We start from the raw sequence: 20,833 nt of genomic DNA, 5'->3' as shown, positions 1-20,833 counted from the left end.
TTTGAATTTTGTTTCCTACAAATGAACATATATTTCTACCTGATTGATATCCACAGGTCTACCACTCACTCCAATGGAGTCTGCATGTGCTACAGGACTGATCTGGGAAAAGATATCTATTAATATCTTGGCTATGATGCAGGTGAGAATTCTGGTGATGTGGTTCAATTTAGCCTGCACCTTTCCTGCTTTCAAAATTGTTCAATTTCCTTAGAGTTGAACAAATGATTGTCTTGCTGGGGAACACTTGGGAGTCAAGATTATTTTAAGGCTGTAGTGGGTTTCCTCATTTCATTCCAGACAGAGAAGACTGCAGGTGTTGACTATGGTGAAGATTTTCATCTCTGATTTTAGATGGAAACTAGCCATGCTCCAGTGCTTCCCAGGTGGTGCTAGCGGTAAACAACTCACATGCCCATTGAGCAAGTCATCTCTTCTCTCAGCTCCCAACCTGCTCCTCCAGTCCCGGTTTTGTAATAATGAAGCTGCAACCTGTAAACATTTCTTTGCCACTTAGTGTAATGCCAGGCTTTGTCAGTAGAGGGCACTAAAGTAACATTGCAAGATGATAGCAACATGAACTTTTTGGGGTGATGGAAATGCTGGGCGCTAATACGGTTGTCCAGCATCCCATGCAGCTGTTTAAATTAATATTTAAATTAATTAAAATGAAAGTTACTAATTCAGTTCCTCAGTCCCAAAGCCATTTCAAGTGCCCAGTAGCCAGTGTGGTCAATGACTACCATATTGAACAGGTACAGAACATTTACATCATCACAAAAAATTCTGTTTGATAGCGCTGCTCTATATCTTCATTGTGTTGAATGGTACATCACTGTATACATTAGTCAAAATGCATCAAACCGTACACTCAGAGTTAGTGAGTTTTGTTTATGTAAATGACACTTCAACAAAAATTACTGTTTGAATAAAAAGGTGTTAATGTGTTAGTCTAGGGTTTTAGTTATTTTTATCAGTGAAACTGTACCATTAAATAAAAGTCTCACAAACATCAATGTTGCCACCCACAGCTCTTTTTTTTTTTTTTTTTTTTGAGCCAGGAGCAAGCAGTGCTACAGTCTTCAGTTAACATTTATTCTGCATTTCCATTTTTAAACCAGATTTTCAATTCTTATCTTACTTTAGAAAATTAAAAGCATATCCTTTGGAGAGTCAAACAATTTCATAACCATTTTTTCAATGCTATTCATAAAGTTTGATGTCCTATGAGAACTGCCAACAATTTAAATCTTTTTCTAAGATGGTTTAAGCAATTATTAAAAAATTATTTGATGCATGAAATAAAATATTCCTATCTAGCTCAATTCCCAGATGCTAGATGATTGCCTTTTCCAGAAAAATGAATAGCTTTTGAGTGACAAAAACCATGGAAATAACTCGATGGAGGGGCTGGGGTATGTTTTGTTCAACAAACTGTATCTTGAGCACCTGAACAGAACCTGGCATTCAGTAAGTTTCTGGTGAATGATTGATTTGGGTGGATGAATGAATTCAAGTACTGGGGGAAATCTGTAGTTAGTTTTAGACTTTGAGACATAGTATACATCACAAGCAAAGAACAGAAGAGAACTGGAGAGATGCATAGGTATTATTTTTTAACTGAACACCTCCCCCAAATTTCTTTTGACTGAGTACCTGGGCAAATTTCCCGATTTCAAATCCATTTCCTAAAGCAAAGGGCAAGCTGGATGGCACATTTTAGGCATTTAAAATAGCAAATACCAGCTTCTGTGCGTCTGTATACTTTAAACACTTAAAATAGGCAATTGAACTCCTACCTCAGGGACTTCTATCCAGCTATCTGCCTAGGCCTTCCTTTGCTATCCCCCAGAGATGAAGTCAATGTACTTCAATCCACTCTCTCCTGGTCTTATTTTTGTATCTGAGTGATAAGAACTGCTCCTTTCCTTAGACACCACTGATAGAAACCAAGGAGTCTCTAGAGGAAGATCTCTCTTTCCCACCTTCTAGAGCCAGTCAGTTGCCAGGACTTGCTAATCCATTGTAAACTGGAATGTCTCTAGTTGTGTCCAGAAGCATCACTGGGGGTGGATAAAGACTGGAAGAACAGACTGGAAAGTCTGAACTGATGGTAACTGAGAAGTGGAGGCTCTCATAGGGTGCATTCTCAGAAAGTGGCCCCCCATTTTCCTGCAGTAGTTGTTAAAATTCTAATGAAAATTGCTTAGAAGAAACAATGTGAAGGAAGACTCTAATATGGAGAAGGTAGTTGGAGCAATGGTAACATTTTCACTTGTTATCTTTTCTAAGCAGCCAATGACAGAGACAGATTCATTCTTTGTTAAATCCTTTGTCTCTAGTCCCACTTCTATTTTAGTTCTTTTCACATCTTTATATTGGTGTCATCCTCATAAAATCAAAATTTTAATTCTTCTCTACTTACAAACCTTTAATGGTACTCTTTGATAACCAGTAGGATGGCTAGAATCAAAAAGACCAATAATAGCAAGTGTTGACAAGGGTGTGGAAAATCATACATCACTGGTAGGATTATAAAATGGTACATCACTCTGGGAACTAATCTGGCTCCCTTGAATCATTAAATGTGGGTTATCATATAACCCAGCAATCCCACACTAGGGTATATACTCAAGAGAAATGAAAACTTATGTCCACAAAGAAACTTGTACACAAATGCCTATAGTTGAATTACTCGTAATAGCCAAAAGGTAGGAACAACCCAAATATCCATCAAAGGATGAATGGATGATAAAAAATATAGTATATCCATATAACAAATATTATTTAGTCATAAAAAGTATGAAATACATGATACATGATACAACAAAGATGAACCCTGAAAATATTATGCTAAGTGAAAAAAGCCAATTACAAAAGACTGCATATTGCATGATTCCATTCTTATTAGATATCCAGAATAGGCAAATCTATAGAGACAAAAAGATTAGTGGCTGCTTAGGACTAGTGGATGGAGAAGGAAACGGCAACCCACTCCAGTGTTCTTTCCTGGAGAATCCCATGGACAGAGGAGCTTGGCAGGCTACAGTCCATGGGGTTGCAAAGAGTCGGACATGACGGAGCGACTAAACCACCACAGGACTAGTGGAGAGCATAGAGTATGATGATTGACAGCTAAAAGTTGTGGGTGTTTTTTTTTTGAGATAATGAAAATATTCTAAAATTTTGAGTTGCATGCATTTGTGAGTATACTAAAAATCAATAAGCTGTACATTTTAAATAGACGAATCATATGGTATATAAATTGTATCTCAACAAAGCTACTAGAATAAACACACACACACACACAAAAAGAACTCACACGCCAATGCATAAGAGATGCGGGTTCAATCCCTGGGTCAGGAAGATCCTCTGGAGAAGGGTATGGCAACCCACCCCAGTATTCTCACCTGGAGAATCCCATGGACAGAGGAGCCTGGTGGGCTACAGTCCATAGGGTCGCAAAGAGCTGGACACAACTGAAGCAACTTAGCATGCTGCCATGCACCAGGGTTCGGGGATGACTGTTCAAAAGACTCTTATTCCTCTCCTATGAAAATGAAACGAAATGAAAGTCACTCAGTTGTGTCCAACACTTGCGACCCCGTGGACTGTAGCTCATGAAGCTCCTCTGTCCATGGGATTCTCCAGGCAAGAACACTGGAGTGGGTCCTCTGTCCATGGGATCCTCCAGGCAAGAATACTGGAGTGGGTTGCCATTTCCTTCTCCAGGGGATCTTCCCAATCCAGGAATCAAACCTGAGTCTCCTGCATTGCAGGCAGATTCTTTACTGACTGAGTTATGAGGGAAGCCTCTCCTATTCTTTCTACTATTAACATGACTCCTAGAAATAGTGAGAAAGTATTTACTTTAGAATGTCTTCTGTGTGCTCTGTCAATCGTATTCTAACAATTTTAAGTGGGGAAAGGAGGGACAAAGTCAATCTCCTCTCAGAACCTAGTATAGTTCAAGTGATCCGTTAATCCCATGAACTATCTTAATAGTCAGGTGTTATTCTTTTCTTTATGAGAGCAAAATTCAAAAGGTTATAAAACTTCCCCAAATCTAAATTTGGTGAGAAGATTGAGCATTAGGAAACATTTCTATCTGTCCTTCAAAGTCAGTGCTGTACCATTATATTAAACTGAATGGCAGGACTTTTACTAGACTACATCTTTGTTGTCTAGGGTGATTTCTCCAAAGGGGGCAGTGTATCATTTGGACTTTCAAATTTCATTAGCATTTCTCATTGACTATCCTTTTTTGTGTCTGTGCTGCTCAATTACTTTGAGTTTCTTCTCAAGGGATACTGTTATTTATGTGCTGAATATTATCTTATGTCACTTACCACTTGTTTTACCCTTTGTCATTCCTTTTTTTTAATGCTGTCAGTTGTATAATGAGATATAATTTGCCTAAAACAAAATGTACAAAATTGAAGAACACAGATCAGTGAATTCAACGTTCGTGTGCACTGTACAATCATCATGCAAATCAGGGCATCGAACATATTCCTCCACTCCCTAAAGTGCTGCCATGTTACTTGCCCGTTAATCCCCATCCGCCAGAGATAAATATGTTCTGAATCCTCTCATAGATTAACCTCGCTTATTCTTACACTTCATATGAATGAATGATGCAGTATGTTGTCTTTTTTCTCTCTTCTTTCATTCAGTTTTGAGGTTCAATCTTAACTGCTCATGTCAATAATTTGGCTTTATTTTTATGCTAAGAAATACCCTTTTTTATGAGTATAACACAACTGGATTATCCATTTTTCTCATGATGAACAGATGTTTTATTATACACAAAGTAAGTATGAATATTTGTACACAAGTACACAAGTTATTTTATCTAGATATCCACTTAGGTATATGTACCTAAAGTTGAGAATTGCTTGGTCAATGAGTAGAAACTGACATAGACTTTGCAAAGTAGCTGTGTCATTTTACACTTACCCCCAAATATAAGCTTGATCCAGTTTCTGTACATTCCCACATACTTAGTATTTTAAATCTTTTAAATTTTAGCCATTCTTATGTCTGTAGTGGATTCCAGTTTTGGTTTCCAAAAGTTGCTTGGTCATTTGGATATCTTCTACTGTGAAGTGCACTTCAAATTTTCTGCTCATTAATATATTGCTTATAAGTTTCTTTGTGATTTGCATAAGTTCTTTATATATTTTTGAGAAGTTTCTTGTCAAATATACATATTGCAAGTAATACATATGGTCTATGACTTGCCTTTTTCCCTTTTTTTGGAGTATAATTGCTTTACAATGTTGCATTAGTTTCTGCCATACAGTGAAGTGAATCTGCTAAACATATCTCCTCTCCCTCTTGGACCACCCTTCTACCCCCAACCCCATCCCACCCATCAAAGTCTTCACAGAGCACAGAGCTGAGCCACCTGTGCTATACAGCAGGTTCCCACTAACTCTCTATTTTACACATGGTAGTGTGTGTGTGTGTGTGTGTGTGTGTGTGTGTGTGTGTGTATGTATGTATATATATAGTAAATTCTGTTAAGCTTCAGTTCAGTTCAGTTCAGTTCAGTCGCTCAGTCATGTCGGACTCTTTGCGACCCCATGAATTGCAGCCAGGCCTCCCTGTCCATCACCAACTCCCAGAGTTCACTCAGACTCACGTCCATCAAGTCAGTGATGCCATCCAGCCATCTCATCCTCTGTCGTCTCCTTCTCCTCCTGCCCCCAATCCCTCCCAGCATCAGAGTCTTTCCCAATGAGTCAACTCTTCTCATGAGGTGGCCAAAGTACTAGAGTTTCAGCTTTAGCATCATTCCTTCCAAAGAAATCCCAGGGCTGATCTCCTTCAGAATGGACTGGTTGGATCTCCTTGCAGTCCAAGGGACTCTCAAGAGTCTTCTCCAACACCACAGTTCAAAAGCATCAATTCTTCGGTGCTCAGTTTTCTTCACAGTCCAAATCTCACATCCATACATGACCAGAGGAAAAACCATAGCCTTGACTAGATGGACCTTTGTTGGCATTTTTGAATATGCTATCTAGGTTGGTCATAATGTTAAGCTTAAAGATTTAACATTTCACAAAACCCACTTTATTCAGTTTCAATCTATGGCAAGTGACTTGGCATTATGTGTAAGAAATTTTTGTCTTTACCTTAGTCAAGAATTTCCATTTTCCTTTTTAAAGCATTGCAATTTTAAAATAATGTCTCCAATTAACTTTGTGTGGAGAGACATGGTTTTTAATGTGAAATTATCTCTAAATGAACAATCATTTGTTCTAGCATATGTTGCAGAAAAATTATTCATTACCACACTACACATATTGGTGACTTTATTGGAAAACACAAATAGTTGGATATATGTAAACTTTTTACTCTCTACACCTTTACAGTCATATATCTGTGTTTTGTCTACTTACAATAGTGTATAGTATCTTAACTGTTGTTCTTCAGTCACTAAATTGTGTCAGACTCTTTGTAACCCCTTAGACTGCAGTGTGCCAGCCTTCCCTACCCTTTACTATCTTCTGGAGTTTGCTCGAACTCATGTCCATAGAGTTGGTGGTGCTATCCAACCATCTCATCCTTTGTCACCCTCTTCTCCTCCTACCCTCAATCTTTCCCAGCATCAAGGACTTTTCCAATGAGTCAGCTCTTTGAATCAGGTGGTCAAATTATTGGAGCTTCAGCATCAGTTCTTCCAATGAATATTCAGGGTTGATTTCCTTTAGGATTGACTGGTTTGATCTCCTTGCTGTCCAAGGACTCTCAAGAGTCTCTTCTAGCACCATGGTTCAAAGGAGAACCCCATGAAAAGTATAAAAAGAGCATCCTATTGTCTCCGTGTAAACTAGGAATTTGCTTTCCCCCTTTTTTACTTTAGTTATTTCCTCCAAAATTAGGGATAAAACACCAAGTTCTACAATTCTGAGAATAAGATTGATATATAAATTATTTTTGACATGAAGAATCTTGAAATCTGGAAAGTATGTAACTTATGAGACAGGAAACCATTAATCACTATGACAGCCATGAACCTATAAGACAAATCAAACTTGCCTCCTTATTCCTCCAGCTGGCCAAGAAACAGTCAGTAGCTACTGATATAAGAAGTTTTCTCTGGAGACGGTGGTAATGCTGACTGCTTTGAGCCAACATGGAACCCAAGTGCTAGCTGTATCCTGAGAGGCTCAAACCTTGGTGAGAACCAGGATTTGGGGGCCAGAAGAGACATATATCTGTTGGAAAAAAGAGAAAGGGAACAGATCACCCATGACATCATGGTAGCCAGCACTGACCATCTCCTCCAATGAATCCACCACCACTACACCTCTCATGATTTTGTTGTTACTAGATGGAGAATTCCATGAAATTGGGGATAATATTTCATTCATCTCTGTGTGCATGACTCCTAGCATTGAGTCAAGCACTGAGGAGACTCTCAGCAACATTTGTTCACTAACTGCATAAACATGGTTACAAGACTCCACTCAGCTCAACTATGCGCCTGTACAACTGTCTGGTCAGAGATGCTCTTTCTCCCAGGAAGCAGCAATCCCCTTCCTTAGAGAGGACCCCGCCTACACTATCCTTGCCCTAGGACACTCGCCTGAGCTGACTCTGATGAAGACATGACTGTCCTCAGGGATTCCTCCAGCAGGTTCACACTGTCATTAGAAAGAGAGGTCCTTGGTGTATCCTCCCATCCTCTGGCGGCCATGATATCCCACCTGAGGAGAGCCACCACATTTACTTGTCACTATGCACTTGTAATCGTCCTCTCGCTGTTTAAGTTCCTCATGGATATATTACTGATATCTGAACTCCACGTTGTTATCATAGCATAAGGAAAATTAAGCAATATATAGTTAAGAGATGTTATGTGTAAAGCCCCCAAAGTGTAAATGCAGAAGAATATTATTACCATCTCTACTTCAGAAACAAGGGTCCCATTAATCTGGCCCCTGCTATGAATACATATCTCTAATTCTTCTCCAAAGACTATTTATCCACCTTATTGCACACTTACTTGGAGGACATCCACTGTGTGGCCACTTCCAAGTTTGAGGCTGGGGGTCTAGGGCAGAGCCTCAAGGTCCCATTGTCCTCCTCCTGGAACTGGTGCTCCCAGCAGGATGAACCAACACTGACCCAGCGTGTGGATCTCCTCGGCAGGTGCGGAAGTTCACAGTGGACTAAGTTACTCTCCCGGTCCTTCCTGCTCAGCTCAGGCTGCTCCTTGAGGACTTGGATGATACTGTGCATTCCTCACTTCCTCTTGAATTTTCTGAGCTCAACTTGTCCTTATCCTCACCTCCCTTGGCAAACAGCTCCTCGATCATTACCTTGCTTTGCTTTGGGTTGTCTCATCCTCCAAAACCGTTGATTTCCTTTCTTCCATCTCCTCTCTGAGTTCTGTGTTTTCAGTATGTGGGCTCAGTTGAGGCTCCTGCAGGAGACACACGGAGAAGGGACCAACGTCAGGTCTTGGCTGCAGGTTCCAACACACATCTAACAGGCATCTCAGTTTCTCATGCACTCAGAAAAAAAAAAAAAAAAACCAGGAAGGGAATTTGGAAAATTTGAATAACCTTATCTTACTGATGAGGAAACTGAGGCCCAAATAGACGGAGATTATCCCTAAATTCTCACACCTCTTGCCGCAATAGAGCCACCAGGCAAACCTTGGCTGCAAGCTTTTCTGTCTTAAAACACCAGGAACCCATGGTTGAATTTCAGGGGACATTTGATTAAACATACATATTCCCACTCTTAAAACAATAGTAGTTGAAGGACATTTCTCAAAAAAAAATGTTTATCTGTTCAATAGTCCATATTTATACACTGTTTTCCATCTTGACTGTCATAGTGGGACTGAGGGAGGTATGACTATTAAAAAATCACAGTCATTATTAAAAATATATGTGTGGGGCTTCCCTGATGGCTCAGTGGTATAGAATCCACCTGCAATGCAGGAGCAGCAGGAGACTCGGGTTCAGTTCCTGGGTCAGGAAGATCCCCTGGAGGAGGAAATGGCAACCCACTCCAGTATTCTTACCTGGAGAATCCCATGGACAGAGGAGCCTGCCAGGCTATAGTCCATTAGGTCGCAAACAGTCGGACACGACTGAAGCGACTTAGCATGCATGCAAGGCAAAATAAGGCAGTTGATGTGGCCAGTCATTAGCACCCTCTCCCCACTGCTCTTTTCTGCATCTTTTTTTCTTTTCTTAGGGGTGTTTTTTTCCAACTCTGTAATCACTTGTCAGATCCCTACTTCAGTGCCATACTGACAATGATCAAGTCATACAGGAGACATTATTAGGCAAACATAGATGTAGCCATTTATGTAGCAAATGGTAGTGCCCAGACTGAAGTGGCATTTCCAAATCAGCGTTAGTTGCCATGTTGGAGGAAGAAGAGCTAAGAAAAGGCTTAAGTGCTGTTAGCAAATAAACAGGACACAGAACAAGCCATGACACATTCTGAGACCAGATATTCACTTGGGTTACGAACTGTAAGGACCACAACTGGCAAGTATGCAGAACTTCCGCAACCAAAGGCAATGGCCTTGATGAGACAATGGGATGGGTAGTTGAAACATAAACGAGCAAACAGTAATACCATCACTTCTGCTCCTCTGAAAGAAGACCACATCCCAGATCCCTCTGAAAACAGGGGAGCTTTCTTCCTTTCAAATTAAAAGAGATGTGAGGGAAGCACTGAATACCAGTCATTAACCACTTAGGATGAGTTGACCTGATGTACTCACTTTTACCTTGGCCTTCTTGCTAAGTGTGGAGGAAGGGCTTTGTTCCTTGCTAAGGAGTTCAGTCAAGCCTCAGTAAGAGAAAAGGTATTAGATCAGAGTGAGATCTACCCTGTTACACTCAAAGTCAACTCAGGAAATGACCACACCTGTCTACGTATTAAGCCAAGGGCCACAGCCTTTTGTTATTTACCTAAGTCATGTGAAATCTTTTACACTTACTGGTTACCTTGGTAACTGTACATATATACTTACAACTTCCTTACATGCACCTCAGTATGAGAGGAGGCCATTGGGGCTTGGTTAGCATCACCTGGCCTGTATTTGAAGCCAGTCTACCCTTTAAGTAAGCTCATGTAAACTCATGAATGTGTGAGAGAGGACAGTAATACTTAAAGATCTTGCTGTCCAAGCCCCAACCTCCCCATGTGGGCCCCACTAGTGACCAGGATGCTCCATCTCCATCTCCTCCTGTCCTCCTGGGTAGCTGCAGAGGCTGACCTGCTAGAGGAGCATCTTGGTAGAATCTGGAACCTGCGCCAGCACCTGGAGGAATCCATCTGCATTAACAACCGCCTGCGGGAGCAACTGGAACACAGGCTCAGCTCCACTGCTGAAAAGTGGTAGGAGGGGCCCAGGGCCTCCTATTTCTGGTTTCTTTGGGAGAATCTGAAGGTTGCCCTTGGGAAGAACTTTGCAGATTTCAAAACACTGTGGTCTGCTTTCCTCAACTTGTCCTTGGGTGGGGGGCAGGGCTGGGGTGGTGGTACAAGTCCCATTCCCCGCTCTTTGTTGTTGTATCTGAGCTCAGAGAATAACTCTCCCCACTGCAGATCTAACAGGTCTGCTCCCCAGAATCCTGGCTTCTCATCCATCCTAAATCTGCTCATTTGCTGCCTGCTGACTTCTGTGCCCTGGTCCTGTGATTGGCACGTGGTGGAGCCAGGTCTGCAGGGCCTCCCCCAACCACTCACTGAGATGGCCTTCCTGCCCACACTCTCCCCCAGGCTGCTGACACTGGGAGGCCAGACCTTTCACGTGCCCTTATCTTGTCAACAGCGCAGCAGCAACTGCTGCTATTTAGGAATAAAGCCTCCTGAACAGCTCACCCAGGGCATAAGAAACATGCAAAGAACCCATGAGGAGGAGCCAGAGGAAAGCCAGGCATTCGGCCTACCAAGCTTTATGCCCAGGAGGTGAGTCCTCAGGCTTTTCTGCAGGTTTGGGACAGTGTCTTTGGAGACAGAGAATGAGCAACACAGGGAGCCTCTGTTACCCAAATATGTAACTTACCTGCTTGCACATCCTGGGTCAGGCTTCACCTCTAACTTCTACAGTCCAGGCCTGGAATCCACAACTCAGTTCTGCAATGAGAACAGAGTCCTTAGGGAAGAAAACCAGAGGCTTCAGCCTCAGTTCAGTCATATTTCCAGGGGAAGGAAGGCACTCCTGGATCCCTTTCCTCCCTGGCTACACCAATCACCAATTAGAGAAACAAAGAAAGAAGGCAGAGAGAACAGAGCTACTTAGACCCACCAACCCAAACTCCCATAGCTTTTCTCACTCTAGAAAGGGCTATTTCCTGACAATCCCCAACCAAGGGCCCTCAGACTCCAAAGCTTCAGGGAGGAGAAGCTTTAGGAAATACACCACTTCTGTGCAACCCACTTGCAGATATTCAGTCATTAGTTATCAAGTTGGACACCAGCCAGTGCCTGTCCTACCTGCCTACAAGTCACAGCTAGTTTTGATCCAGGAAAGGGAGGAACAGGAGACCTACACACCTTCTCAGGTTTCTCCAGAACTTGCTGAAGCTCCCTGTGTCCCTCCCATGCTGAAATGCTGGCCCCATGTCTCCTCACTCACTCCTTCCTACTTGTACACTGAGGCCTACCATGCAGGCCTGCAAGCCTTGTAATTCCCCAGCTGCAACACAAAAGAAAAACAGCCCATAGACAGTGGCAGAGACAACCGTTCAGTGGATATAGAATTCCTAAACAAAGGGTCCTGGAGTGACATGCCACAGTATTCAGCAAACAGCAGGCAGAACAAGGCAGCAATCTTCACTGCTGGGGGTATGGGGTGCGGAATTGAGGGGAGACTACAATTTATAGGGACCATTGATGGCTGATTGGCTCACCAGTCACCAGGAAAACCAGAGACTGGGGGCAGGGTCAACTGTGTAGATGGTTATTGATTACGCTCTACAATTCAGGGGATTGGGTAGTCATGTGGGTGAAGGATTGGTTGGTGAAGGAGAATGAACAGATAGCAAGAGAACAGTCATTTTGAATGACCTGACCATACAATTGTGTCTGGAGGTGCCAGCAAAATTTCCTCCAGAGCTTTCTCGACACTGTTCAATGGGCATCCACAGCCGGGCCTCATTTCCTGTGTGGGTGGAGTGGCGTTGGGGAGCCAACCTAACTGTTGATTGATTGAATCAATATATCAACATCCACAATTTTTATTTACAAATATTTACTGAATAATCTTAAAAGACTCAGAATATTGTTCAAAAGGATTAAGCCCAGAATGAAAGAATGTTTGTGGAAAAGGAAAAAGACATCAAAGAGATATTTCTAAATTAGCCTCCTCTGAGTGATAGATATGAGGAAAGGTCATTGATTGGGAAGATAACAAAATCCATAGAGAAGGGAGAAGACAGAACTACTAAAATACCAAGGCTTCCCTGGTGGCTCAGTGGAAAAGAATCCACCTGCTAAAGCAGGGCAGGAGGCACAGGTTCGATCCCTGGGTTGGAAAGACCCCCTGAAGGAAGAAATAGCAATCCAATCCCATATTCTTGCCTGGAGAGTCCCATGGGCAAAGGAGCCTGGTGGGCTACAGTCCATAGGGTCAAAAAGAGTCAGACACAAGCATGCACCTATGCACTCTTACATGAACAAAGCCAGGAGGGTACAACGTGGTCCTTCCCTTGGAACTTGCCTTATAAAGAAGGTGGCACCAAGATTTTAAGTTGAATTGGATCTTGTGAACCAGATGTCCTCCATCTATGTCCAGAGTTCTTGACTTTTGGTCACATATCCCTGAGGCTGGCCTTAAGGCCTGTGCTGCCTCGGTTGGCCGTGGAAGTGGAACAATCTTACTCTGTCTCTTCCAAACAAGGATGTAACTAGAAAGAAATGTATTTGTGCTTCTTAGGCTGGTGGAAGATATTCCCTAATCTTCCTCTCAGACTACCCAGCCCTCTCCTTTGCTGGCCTGCTTTTTGGACTCTCTAGAACCATAGACAAGGGTTTGGGTGCTGGTGAAGAATCTGTGCCTAATTCTGGGGAGACTCAGGGGAAAAGGAAGTAACTCCCAGAATCTGGGCATGTAAGGGGGCAGGGGCTGAGAGGCTGCTCTTCTGTGAATAAAGGAGGTTGGAGGATGTGAGAGCAGCTGGGTGGGGGGGGGTATGCTCATTGTGTATCCCTATACCAGGAGGGGGTATGGTAGTGGAAGTGATCCGAGAGGAGCAGGAAGAGGGAGGAGGAGTGGGAACAATAAAACACTGGTGAGACACTAGTGAGGACAGAGAGGAGAAAGGGAAACAGAGGCAGAAGAAGGAGGAGGATGAGCAGAGCTTGAGTGCCAAGGTGCTCTAGTCTCTGGTCCCAGAATTGCAGCTGCCCTCTCTTGAACTTCCCTTGAATTTATCCTGGACACACACAATGGGCACACACACACACACATACACCTCAGCTCCTCTCACACCCTCCAACCTCCTTTATTCACAGAAGAGCAGCCTCTCAGCCCCCACCCCCTCCCATGCCCAGATTCTGGGAGTTCTTTCCTTTTTCCCTGAGCCTCCCCAGAATTAGGCACAGATTCGTCACCAGCACCCAAACCCTTGTCTACGGTTGTGGAGAGTCCAAAGCATAGAACTCATCCAGTAGAAGAGGAAATGCAGGCCACATGGTGTATTGGGTCATCCTGAAGAATGATCAGCTGTCTCAGGCCATCCTGGGTTGTTATTTTTGAAGATGTCAAACTCATTCAAAAGAAACTCTGAGATCCTTGTTGCAGGCCATTGCTGCATGTAGCAAATTATGCTGTGCTGTGTGCTGTGCTCAGTTGCTCAGTCATGTCCAACTATGCTACGAAATCTTAAAGCACGTGATGACTCCTCATTCGAAAGTCATGGATAAGCCTTTAAAAGCAAAGCAGGTGGTCAGTGCTAATTACTGGAAATCAACAAGACTGGGGCAGATCCCCAAAAGGGCCAAGTAGGAGAAGCTGCTTAGGTCAATGACTAAGTGACCTCCTGTATTAGCTTGGGCTTCCAGAAAAAAATGCAATGGACTGGGTGGCTTAACCAGAAATCTGTTTTCTCACAGTTTTGAGAAGTCCTAGATCATGGTTGGAACTTCCCAGCAATTCAGTTTCTGCTGCAAGCTCTCTTCCTGGCTTGGAGATAGTCCTTGCCTGGCTGGGTCCTCACAAGGTCTTTTCAGGTTACTTGAGCTGGGGTAGGGCAGAAGCCCAAGCTCTGTGGTATCTCTTCATTTAAGGACATGTATCCCTTTTCCTACTTGGAACTAGTCTGTTGTTCCATGTCCATTTCTAACTGTGGCTTCCTGACCTGCATACAGATTTCTCAAGAGGTACGTCAGGTGGTCTGGTATTCCCATCTCTTTCAGAATTTTCCAAAGTTTATTGTGATCCACAGTGAAAGGTTTTGGCATAGTCAATAAATTAGAAATAGATGTTTTTCTGGAATTCTCTTGCTCTCGATGATCCAGCAGATGTTGGCAATTTGATCTGTTTCCTCTGCCTTTTCTAAAACCTTGACTGCAGCCATGAAATTAACAGATGCTTACTCCTTGGAAGGAAAGCTATGACCAACCTAGACAATATATTGAAAAGCAGAGACATTACCTTGTCAACAAAGGTCCATCTAGTCAAGGCTATGGTTTTTCCAGTAGTCATGTATGGATGTGAGAGTTGGACTATAAAGAAAGCTGGGCCAAAAGGAGAAGGGGACGACAGAGGATGAGATGGCTGGATGGAATCACTGACTCGATGGATGTGAGTCTGAGTGAACTCCAGGAGTTGGTGATGGACAGGGAGGCCTGGCATGCTGTGATTCATGGGGTTGCAAAGAATTGGACACGACTGAGCGACTGAACTGAACTGAACTGAGTGCTTAAGAATAGATGCTTTTGAACTGTGGTGTTGGATAAGACTCTTTAGAGTCCCTTGGACTGTGAGGAGATCCAACCAGTCCATCCTAAAGAGATCAGTCCTGGGTGTTCATTGGAAGGACTGATGCTGAAGCTGAAACTCCAATACTTTGGCCACCTGATGCAAACAGCTAATTCATTTGAAAAGACCCGGATGCTGGGGAAGACTGAGGACAGGCGTAGAAGGGGATGACAGAGGATGAGATGGTTGGATGGCATCACCGACTCAATGGACATGAGTTTGGGTAGACTCCGGGAGTTGGTGAAGGACAGGGAGGCCTGGCGTGCTGCAGTCCATGGGGTCACAAAGAGTCAGACACGACTGAGCGACAACTGAAACTGAAACATCCTATCAGATCAGTGCCCCAAGGCTATGCTCTCATTTAAATTTAATTACATCCTTCAAAGTTCCTTCTCCAAATACAGCTTCACTGGGGAATAGCGTCCAAGATATGAATTTGTGGGGGGTGGGGGAGGGAAACAGATATACTCAGCTCCTAACACCCTCCCCAGCCTCCTCCCCCCATGAAGGCATTTGCAGCTCTCAACTCTGATTCCTGGGAACTGCCCAGGCTGGGTCCTCAGATTCATCTCCCCACAGGCATTTTCCTTTTCTCTCTCTGACTCAGATGCCTCAATACGGGGCCCAGCTGTTGACTGGCTGACCCTCAGAAGCTGTGGACTGACTTGCTTTCACCTGGATCACTTTCAGAATGGAGCAGCCACCACTGACTGATATGCTTGCGGAAATGTGTTCACTGGGGAGACTGGCTGTGATAGACTAATGCTTCCCCAAAGATGCCCACATCTGGGTCCCTGGAGTTTGTGATTATGTTACTTGACATGGAAAAAGAGAATTTGTGGGTGTGATTAAATTAAGGAGAAGTCAGGTGGGCCTTAGGAAGCATCACTACGAACAAAGTTCATGGAGGTGATGGAATTCCGGTTGAGCTATTTCAAATCCTAACAGATGATGCTGTGAAAGTGCTGCACTCAATATGCCAGCACATTTGGAAAACTCAGCAATGGCCACAGGCCTGGAAAAGGTCAATTTTCATTCCAATCCCAGAGAAAGGTAATGCCAAAGAATGCTCGAACTACTGCACAATTGCACTCATCTCACACGCTAATAGAGCAATGCTTAAAATTCTCCAAGCCAGGCTTCAGCAATACGTGAACCGTGAACTTCCAGATGTTCAAGCTGGTTTTAGAAAAGGCAGAGGAACAGAGATCAAATTGTCAACATCCCTGGATCATCAAAAAAGCAAGAGAGTTCCAGAAAAACATCTATTTCTGCTTTACTGATTATGCCAAAGCCTTTGACTGTGTGGATCATAATTGCCAGGAGCCAGCACAGGAGACCCCACCAATGACAAGGTCATGAGGAGGAGACCTGACAGGCAAGGCGGATCAGGACTCGAGGGACTCCCTGGACCTGCTCTAGCATCTACCCTGAAACCAAAATCTGTCTGTCTATTGTTACCTATATTATGCCTTTCACCAACTCTTTTGACATTAACAGGCGTCTGTCCCCGACCACTATTCTCTGAAGAAAATCAACTTAGGGCTCTAGTTAATAAGTCTCCTGGGCACGAAAGGAGTATTTCAATTCAAACCCCTCTATTGGCATTTTAGCTTGCTTGACAGGTTTATCCACACTCTTGCAACTAACGCACATGATTGTTCACAACATCCCAACCATGAAAGGCACGGGAAGCCTAAGCATTCTAAAAGTCCTAATGGGCATAGAGCCCTTCGAGGGGTGCAAAATTATTAGAACAGTACTGGTGAAGGGTTCCACTGTTGAGCCAATGCTCGCTGCCAAGCTTCCATATCCCTTATCTATTGTGTGCCTGGGAGTGCATTAGTTAATATAGTTGGAATGTAGGAAAAACAAGTAGTAGCCTTGGCATTAGCAACGTAAGACCTTTGAGTTAATAAGTTCTTTCTTTTTGTAACCCACTGCACCTTTGCTCCATAAGAATGTAACTTTATTTAGTACTTTCTGGGGGTGACACAGATCGGAAAAATAAAGAAAAAACACTTTAAAGGAAAATAAGTTCTCTGGTTGACCAACCTTTATCAGAAAAGGGTCATAAAATGTCAACAGGCCTCCGGGTCAGAAGATAATGTACATAACATAAGACCCTTGTAAATGGAAAGGTATGCAGAAAACATCCTGGTTTCAATAAAGGTCAAAACTGATGGAATGTTGAGCTGACTCTGCATGACTCTGCATCTTTCACTTCTGGAAATGTGTAACTCAGGGTATAAAAGCTCCTTTTGAAAATAAAGCTGCAGACCCCGTTTCACCTAAGCTTGGTCTCCCCGTGTCATCTTTCGCTGATGCCATTCATCCTGAGGGTATCCCTGGACTCTGCTGAGGCTGGACCGCGGCACACAATAAACTGTGGAACATTCTGAAAGAGATGGGAATACCAGACCACCTGATCTGCCTCTTGAGAAATCTGTATACAGGTTAGGAAGCAACAGTTGGAACTGGACATGGAACAACAGACTGGTTCCAAATAGGAAAAGGAGTATGTCAAGGCTGTATATTGTCACTCTGCTTATTTAACTTATATGCAGAGTACATCATGAGAAATGCTGGGCTGGAGGAAGCCAAAGCTAGAATCAAGATTGCGGGGAGATATATCAATAACCTCAGATATGCAATGACACCACCCTTATGGCAGAAAGTGAAGAAGAACTAAAGAGCCTCTTGATGAAAGTGAAAGAGGAGAGTGAAAAAGTTGGCTTAAAGCTTGACATTCAGAAAACTAAGATAATGGCATCCAGTCCCATCACTTCATGGCAAACAGATGGGGAAACAGTGGCTGATTTTATTTTTCTGGGCTCCAAAATCACTGCAGATGGTGATTGCAGCCATGAAATTAAAAGACGCTTGCTCCTTGGAAGGAAAGTTATGACCAACCTAGATAGCATATTAAAAAGCAGAGACATTACTTTGTCAACAAAGGTCCATCTAGTCAAGGCTATGGTTTTTCCAGTGGTCACGTATAGATGTGAGAGTTGGACTATAAATAAAGCTGAGTGCCGAAGAATTGATGCTTTTGAACTGTGGTGTTGGAGAAGACTCTTGAGAGTCCCTTGGACTGCAAGGAGATCCAACCAGTCCATCCTAAAGGAGATCAGTCCTGGGTGTTCATTGGAGGGACTGATGTTGAAGCTGAAACTCCAATACTTTGGCCACCTGATGCAGAGAGCTGACTCATTTGAAAATACTCTGATGCTGGGAAAGATTGAGGGCCAGAGGAGAAGGGGATGGCAGAGAATGAGATGGTTGGATGGCATCACCGACACAATGGACATGGATTTGGGTGGACTCTGGGAGTTGGTGATGGACAGGGAGGCCTGGTATGCTGCCTCCATGTGCTGTGACATGGGGTCACAAAGAGTCAGACAGGACTGAGTGACTGAACTGAACTGAGATGGAGGCCCCATGGAATCACAAAGTTCATACAGACAGAAGGAAAGTTTGTGTCAGAATAATGTGTTGTGAGAATAACTTGATCAGCTGTAATTATCTTTGAAGATGACAGGGGCCTATGTGAGTAGAATGTGGGCATCTTCTAGAGGCTGGACAAGGCAAAGAAAGAGATTCTCTCTTAGCATCTCCAGGAAGAATCACCACAACCCAACTGTCACTTTGATTTTGGCCCAGGGAGATGCATCTTGGACTTCTGAACTCCAGAGTCATAAAATAATAAACGTGTGTTGTTTTAAGCCACGAAGTGTGTAGTAACAGGTTATAGGAGCAATAGGAAACTCCTACAGTGGACAGCGGTGGATAAAGAATATTTAAAGTCAGTGTGCAGGACGAGTAGTGTCAGCTGTTCCAAGAAAGGACAGGTTTTCCTGAAAGTTAACTGGGTGCTGAGTTCAAGATTTTCCCTCCAGGCTAGTCACTTTCCCTCTTAAGCCAAATGCACTTCAAGGATCAAGTTCCTCCACTCCTTGGTCTCTGGTCTGAAAAGCAAGCTGGTTGCCTTCTCTAGCCTCCCCATTCCCGGCCCTCAGGTCTAACCTAGTCTTATCCAGTAAGAAAAAACATACAAACCTCATTCTTCAAGCAAACACATCATCTTTCAATCCCTTATTTTGGTCATCAGCTTCTTCAGAATCTTCAACTTTTGTATTCTGTATGGTGAGAAAAAGGACTTCCCTGGTGGCTCAGAGGTTAAGGTGTCTGCCTCCAATGCAGGTTTGATCCCTGGGTCGGGAAGATCCTCTGGAGAAGGAAATGGTAACTCACTCCAGTATTCTTGCCTGGAGAATCCCATGGATGGAGAAGCCTGGTAGGCTACAGTCCATGGTGTCGCAGAGTCGGACACGACTGAGCGACTTCACTTTTAAACATGGTACCTGGGAGACCATGAGGATGAAGTAAGAAGGTGCACAGAAAATACACCATGTAGAACTTTGAGATATAACTCTTGTCAACTACAAACTGGCACTTGCCATCTATCTTTACAAGGATTAAAGGCTGTGGCCGCTAATTTTCAACACCCCCTGAAAGGAGTTCAGGGTGGAGAGCAGAAATGAGCCCACTCTGTACTCTGGGAAAAACTGGCAGAACAAGTCTTCAGATAATGATGTATTTTCAGGACCCGATTTTATGACCTGAATATCTCCTAGTACCTAGAAAAGTACTAAAATCCTTCATGGTGACATGTAATCCTCATGACTAGCAGTAACCTTCTGCAAAGAATCTGCAGTTGAATGCACATACTCTCCCTTCACATACACTGACCTTCACCCCTACCTTTGTGGAGCAAGTTCTCAGAGCTATCTGAAATGTTGCCTCCTGAGCTCCTCATTTTGCCCCAAATAATACTTGAACTCACAACTCTGACGCTGTGCTTTTTTTTTTTTTTAAAGTTAGCACCCTGAATCTATATGTCTACATACGGAACACATACTTATGGTTTACTTTGTTCCTACAAATATATATTTACATTCATTGTTTTACAACTTATTACTTCTTAAAACAAAATTGGATCAGCATAACAGAGGACCGCAGAATTACTATTCTCAGCATGTAACCCAGTACAAGGGTGGCCCTGGTGGCTCAGACGGTAAAGCGTCTGCCTGGAATGCAGGAGACCCAGGTTCGATTCCTGGGTTGGGAAGATCCCCTGAAGAAGGAAATGGCAATCCACTCCAGCACTCTTGCCTGGAAAATCCCATGGACGGAAGAGCCTGATAGGCTACAGGCCATGGGGTCGCAAAGAGTCGGACACGACTGAGCGACTTCAGTTTCTTAACCTAGAATAAAGGTTAAGAATGCAAGGAGGCTGGCTAAATTCCCCCACATCTCACCTAAAGAATAAACGCTTTGCTTCCACTGATTCCTGGGCTCCCTAAACTGTCCGGAATCATGACGTCACTTCTCTTCCAGCAGCCGGCCTGGGGTCAGAGAGGAGATGAGGGGCATGGGACAGGGCGTGGCTTATGTAAATTTTGCAGCGGAAGTGGTACAGTTCCTGGCCACCAGTTCCTGGCCTGCCATTTTGCCGGTTGTGGAAGTTTTTCCCGAGATACTGTTTGGATTTTATCAGAAGAGTTGTTAGGAGTGCCCGAGAGGCGCGGGAAACGATGGGGTGCGGTCGGTGGTGGAAGAGATGGTGGCAATAGCAAAGTGAGCCTGTGCGTACAGTGAACGTGTCTAAGGCTGTACGGGCGGCGGGCAGAATTACTTCATACTTACCTGGCAGGGGAGATACTGTGATCACGAAGGTGGTTCTCCTAGGGCGAGGCTCACCCATTGCACTGCGGGTGTGTTGACCTCTGTGATTTCCCCAAATGCGGGAAACTCGACTGCATAATTTGTGGTAGTGGAGGACTGCATGCGCGCTTTCCCCTG

At 43.6% G+C, this 20,833-nt stretch overlaps 2 long non-coding RNA genes and 2 other non-coding genes across 4 annotated transcripts; 3 read left to right on the top strand and 1 right to left on the bottom strand.

Moving 5' to 3' along the window:
- Positions 1-6,303: 6,303 nt before the first annotated feature.
- LOC147376228 (uncharacterized) lies at positions 6,304-8,437 on the bottom strand. The gene is made up of 2 exons (XR_015160863.1): positions 8,018-8,437; positions 6,304-7,226 (listed from the first exon to the last, which is right to left on the bottom strand). It is a non-coding gene; the product is annotated as an uncharacterized LOC147376228 (long non-coding RNA).
- Positions 8,438-10,127: 1,690 nt separating this feature from the next.
- Positions 10,128-15,832, top strand: LOC147376227 (uncharacterized). Its single transcript, XR_015160862.1, has 3 exons — positions 10,128-10,380; positions 10,817-10,953; positions 15,576-15,832. It is a non-coding gene; the product is annotated as an uncharacterized LOC147376227 (long non-coding RNA).
- A 4,195-nt stretch (positions 15,833-20,027) lies between these two features.
- On the top strand, positions 20,028-20,099 carry TRNAS-GGA (transfer RNA serine (anticodon GGA)). Its single transcript has one exon. It is a non-coding gene; the product is annotated as a tRNA-Ser (tRNA).
- Positions 20,100-20,669: 570 nt separating this feature from the next.
- LOC147376225 (U1 spliceosomal RNA) lies at positions 20,670-20,833 on the top strand. Its single transcript, XR_015161741.1, has one exon. It is a non-coding gene; the product is annotated as a U1 spliceosomal RNA (small nuclear RNA).

This window comes from Bos grunniens, chromosome 3 (genome assembly GCF_055505025.1).
Source record: "Bos grunniens cultivar Pamir isolate PY7600 chromosome 3, Bosgru_T2T1.0, whole genome shotgun sequence".
NCBI classification, from domain to species: domain Eukaryota; kingdom Metazoa; phylum Chordata; class Mammalia; order Artiodactyla; family Bovidae; genus Bos; species Bos grunniens.
Note: the sequence above shows the minus strand (reverse complement) of the source record. Positions and strands in the feature narration are given on the sequence as shown.